This window comes from Sinohyriopsis cumingii, chromosome 17 (genome assembly GCF_028554795.1).
Source record: "Sinohyriopsis cumingii isolate HCF-2022 chromosome 17, ASM2855479v2, whole genome shotgun sequence".
In the NCBI taxonomy this organism is placed as follows: Eukaryota; Metazoa; Mollusca; class Bivalvia; order Unionida; family Unionidae; genus Sinohyriopsis; species Sinohyriopsis cumingii.
Window position 1 is genome coordinate 73,633,124 of NC_142977.1, and position 6,000 is coordinate 73,639,123.

Below are 6,000 nucleotides of genomic sequence, written 5' to 3' on the forward strand. Positions count from 1 at the left end.
AAGTACACATGCACTCCCCAAAAATTAAAACAAAATAAAATGCGTTCTTTTGTTTTGTTTTGATTTTTTTAAACGTAACAAAGATTGAGCTTAATGTTGTGGTTCTTTAATAAATATCACCTTGTCAATGATTGTTCCCTCTATTCCTAGGCAAATGATGAAATTGTATCTCCATTCGTAACGCAGAATCTTAGCAAAATATATGGAAACATGATTTTCTGATTTGAACTACACATTCCGCTTAAGTCTCTACTGTTCGTAACTTGAATTATGCAACTCATGATGGAGCTTAGTTTAATACATAATTGTTAGCTAATGTCTGGGGTGACGCATCTCATTTAAAAATATTTAGCATAAATAAGGCCCAAATCGATTCTTTTATAAAGGTTATTTCCCCCATTTTAATTCAATACCATCTGGATAATTTTGACAATGTTCAATGTGAAAATCAAAAGGAAATATGCATTCAGTGTGTTGTTGTTCCTCTTTTATGTTTCATCTGTAACATTATTTCTTAAACTCTGACCTGGCATCATGTTAATAATTATGTGTTTAAATCTTTATTTTATTTTGCCTTTTAGTCTAGGGATCGTCCTGTTCGAGTTCAGTCTTCTCGTCTTGCTGCGATTGTTCCGTTTGATATTTTTAAAATGCAATACTCTTCCTGGGACTTTTTACTTTTAGTATCCCTTTTAAAATATCTGAATTTGTATGGCCTTGATATATTTAAAACTGATGTCCTGTAGACGGATTTTCTTATCAACACGCCTTTATACAAACTAGTATTAATTATGGCCTTCATCTCTACAGTTATAAGATAATTATTAATGAGGTCTAGGTCAGTGTTAAATGTTGGTTCTCAGTTTGTTGTTCTTTGCTGTATCACTAATCAGGATATTATAAATATATGCAAATTGTGCTCTGCGTCTAAAATCACATTTTATTATGCAATTTGGAAATTTTAGGCTACCAGACATGTTGCGAGAATCTATCACTTTTCCGTCTCCCTTTTGTAACATTGGGTTTGTGATATCTGAACTCTATGTTTATAGCCTTTAACATATTAATATAGCATGAGACAACTGTTATTTTGTACGGGAAAATACTCTAACAAAGATTAAACGTGGCTCTGGAACACATTTGGTGTTATTGATTTGAATAGCAAAATATATTTTCTATAATAATGTATATTACTTATCATTCATGTTATCTATTGGATTGTTGAAGGAGATTTTTCTTTTTGGACACGGATTCCTGTACGAACATAACTATTACAATAATAATTTCATACGGTACTTTTGGTAATGTGATTTAATGCGTAACTAAACCAATCATGTGCGCTCAAGTGCAATGTATAGTGTAATCACACTTAACTGTGTATCATGTACTACATGGATAAAGAATTATATTTATGCTATTTTTAGAGGTAGGGTAGCGTATGGGGTTTCGTGTAACCCGCATGATTCTGTTGATGGTGACATTGCCTCGAACGACGGTGTTGATTTGCTCGTAATGACGGACCAAAGTTTAGTTTCGATTAGGTTTGTAGGGAATGTGGAAGCTTTTGAAGGATCCCTCCGCAGACTCGGAGTGGCGGGCCATGCGTGGTCACTCCTTGACCATCAGAAGAGAGATGTGAAACCGAAAATACCTTGTGATCGTCAGATGCGCAGCACGAGTTACTTTGTTCCGTTTCTGAGTCATTTATTTTCAAGATATGTGAGTTAAATCAAGAATTAAATATCTTTATACGAGTAAAATCAAGACTTAAACATCGCTATTTTCATATTTCTTTATACATTATCTACATAGATCATGTTACAAATTCACCATTAAGATGATTTTATATAACACTCTTTAATCTTCTTTTTAACATTATATCTCTTATATTTTCCATGTAAAACTGTGTCACATGAGAAGAAGTTTCTCATCTAAAGACAGCTATTGTAATAATTGATTTCATGCGCACAAATCTCTCCATGAGGCAACCAGAAATGCATTTTGGTTATGAAACCTTTTCAGTATTTTAGATTCGCTATTTTCGTGTCTTTTTTGAAAGTATTTCGTCTCCACTCTGCAGAGGTAATTCCAACGTGAACCAGAAGAAACGTAGTCATTATTCACTTCACTTGGCAAACTGCATACATTACTGAAGCAATATGTTAATTAGTTATGTCAGAGTCTGTATTGCAACATCTAACAGCCATTGGGAAATATTAGATGACTTTGATATGAAGCTGTTATATGTATTATTCTAGCTGTGCTATTTTCATTTCATTGTTATGTAATGGAAGTTTATGGTACTATACTTTTGTTATTGGTGTTTGTTTCTGAGCAATGCATAGGACGTTATAGAAATATTGCTGCAAATGAAAGTGTTTGTATTCGACAGAAATATCGCAAATTGTTAAAGTAGGAGATTAATACAAGGTTTGGCAGGAATTAATATCAATATAACTTGGAACGAATACATAGAAAACAAAGACTGTATTATTTATACAACCCTGCCATCCTCCAGCAAAGGGGATGAATCCAGAATACAAGTCCAGACTGAAAAGGAGCTGTTGGTAATATTTGTTTAGACACGATTAGACGATACATGGATGATTGGTATTTACGATGAGTTGTGACTGAAATGTCTACATGAACCCAGTGCCCTACTATATGTAATACAAGTAGACCAGGAAATACAGCTGCGACTAATATAACGCAATGAGTCACATCATGTTCAGGTAGACGAAGATAATACTAAAAATTTTAATTACTAAAAAAAATCAAAGTCGATGGCTTCTACATACAGCAAAACTTTTATCACAAATCAAGCGGCCAGCAGAATTAAGGAGTTATGTATAAGTTGTAGATCAAGTCCGTGCAGTCCATATTAGATGGTACTGTTTTCTTTTAAAGCCTGAAATATTTCCGAGTATACGGAACTTAATTTTACTATCCTCTGCGCATAATGTACCACATGCGATAATTGGCCTCGTACATACGTCCTTCAGTGCATTATATTCAGGTCCATTTATAACCACTATTCACAATAAAGCATTGTTACAATTTATTAAAAGCATTGAACACCTGCAAGAGAATGTAGCTAGAAATACTACTTCACTGATTTACTCAGATATGGTACATACCCTCTTTAAATATGAAAGCTTGGTTATAACTTGAACACAAAATCTGCATGCAGACAATAAAAATATCATTGCTTTTGGAAAGTAATTCTGTGTTTTATTATCTGCTACAATATAATCCAAACTCAACTAACAATACTCCAAGAGACTGATGCCCACTGGCAAAAAAAAGAATATCCAGGAATTAATGATATGACCATTTCTTCTATTTAACTGCCAAGTGTTGAAATGTGTATTGTGAATCTGAATATGATTGATCGACAACAAGATTGTGAAGTCAGCATCACTTTCATTTCGGACCAGGCATGTATCATAACAAAATGAGAACTTAATTTGGATAGTATGAACCCCTTTTTCGTTTGAAAGACCAGGGAACAAAGATCACACTGTTCACCTAAGTAACTTGCATACATAGTTTGGACAAAATATTATTTACTACTAATACACAACAACAGAGAGAACAGGAGGCAGAGGTGGTCTTTACAAAGTTATCTAATATATCCTATTTACATACATTTACATGAATTCTAGCATTTAATATAGAAAATGATATTCAAGAGGTGGTACATACATATAAACCAATATAACCTCTATTTGCTCATCTTCTAGCACGAAGATCACAATTTAAGCAAGCAGATCATAAATGCTCTTCAAAAATATGCATATACAATTTCGAAAGTGTTTATAAAGTATATTTAACTGCTGGCCCAATGCAAGTCAATCTTTGATTTATCACAAGGTGATTTTTTAAACGTATCATTGCTAAGTACAGCTTCACATTATTCAAATGACAACTGCACGTACCTCACATGCACTGCATCACTGTGTAACTTCACACAGCCCAAGTTGATGTATTCAGTCACATTTGAGGGATCTCACATACAGTTTGTTGAGGTCTGCGTTTAGTGACTAAATGTCATCAGCTTAGTACAGTGTGTCAGTGCACTGCCTAATACATGACAATGAATACTGGGCATCATTACCCATGACATGCTTGGGGCTATTAGTTATCTTATATTAGAGAAATCTAACGGACAGCTGTGGCAGTCTGTGTCCATATGCCAAGTGTATTCAGCTTAATGGTGTGTCATGGTACAACCTAATACATCACAATTACTGGACACTGTTCCTTTGACACATGCATGTTTATTTGTTCTGTCATAATACAGAGATCTAACAGATAGTTCTTGTGGTATGTCTTGTATATAATATTATGATTCTACGTCTCAGAATATATAATAATAAGCATAAATAATAATATAATAATGTAAAACCAATAATGTAATTAAATCAAAATGCAATTTATTTCCAAGAATATAAAGTAAAAATTCATGAGATACTTATAATATTGTGAATTCCAAATAATCCTAAATGTCTTTTCGCATGTCCAAACATAAAGAATGTTCCAAATGAATTCCCATACAGATCAATTTCGGAAAATGGACTGTCTTTGAATTAAATAACATATTCAAAGTAATGTGCTAATCCAAAAGTCAACGAGCACTTTAGTAAATCCAATCAATATTTTACTAAATAATTCCTCTTGAATTGTATCTGATTTCAAGAACACAACTGTTAACTCTGATCAGAATTGTATTTCTCCAGAGACTGATCTTAACCAGGAATGAATGATTGTTTATGAACACCGTATTTATAAACATATTCACTTGACCTACAATGTAACATAATGTGAACAAATCTCATGGAAACTTCCAATCTAATTAAATACATGACTGGCCTTGAACTCAAATGTGATTACTTTATTAGTACAACTTTCAGTCATGGACACAGCATATATTACATATACACAGCAATTCTGACTCCTGCTTAGTACAGTGTGACAGGGTAAGGCCTAATAAGAACAACCACTGGTCAACGCTTATGAGGACTGTTACATCTTTTATATTAGAGAGATTTAACTGAGTTGTGATGGTGACTATTCTATATGCTAAGTGTTATATACTAAGTGTCTTCAGCTTAGTGCACTGTGTCATTCTACAGCATATTGCTTCACAAAAGATACATGACAATGTTTGGACAGTTATATCCCTGACATATCCAGGACTGTTAGAATTCTAAAATAAGTGAGGTCTATTTCAAAGTTGGGGAAATCTGTTTCATATATAAAAGCTCTCTAGTTTTGAACACTTTGTCAGTGTACTGCGTAATACATCACAAAAACTACTGGACAGTGTTACTTCTGACAAATACAGTTATGTCATATTAGAGAGATCTAACAAACAGTTGTGGAGGTTTGGTATGCTGATCTTAAGTTTCTGCAGCTTAGTATAGTGTTTCAATGAACTGCATCACAGCAATTGCTACTGGACAGTGTCACCCTTGACATATCTAGTTTGCTTAGTTCTGACATGTTAGAGAGATCTAACAGACAATTGTGGAGGTCTATGTCGCATATAGTAAGTGTCTCCAGCCTAGTACAGTGTGTCAGGTTACTGCCTAATACATCACAACAACTACTAGATAGTATTAATGTTTCCATAATTAAAACAGAGAATCTGACTCAGCAGATACAACTCACAGTTTAAATAATGTAGTCTGAGATATACGAGTCCTTTAAGTCCTCGCAGATCTATTGACACATAATCTCCATCACGCGTATAATGACTTCCCAGTAGACAAAAGCTTTGTAGGAATGCTGGATTCCATGGATGTGACTTAGTTCCAGACATAAACATGACACATTCAATAGTTCATTATCTGCAATGTTTACTTCTCTACATCTAAGGTAGATGTTGCTAACATTAAACAATCTATATCTATATATTTCAGCTCCCAGCTTCCTCAAACCATTACGAATCATTGATAACATCAATGTGAACATTGCTGGTCAATGAAACACAGATAA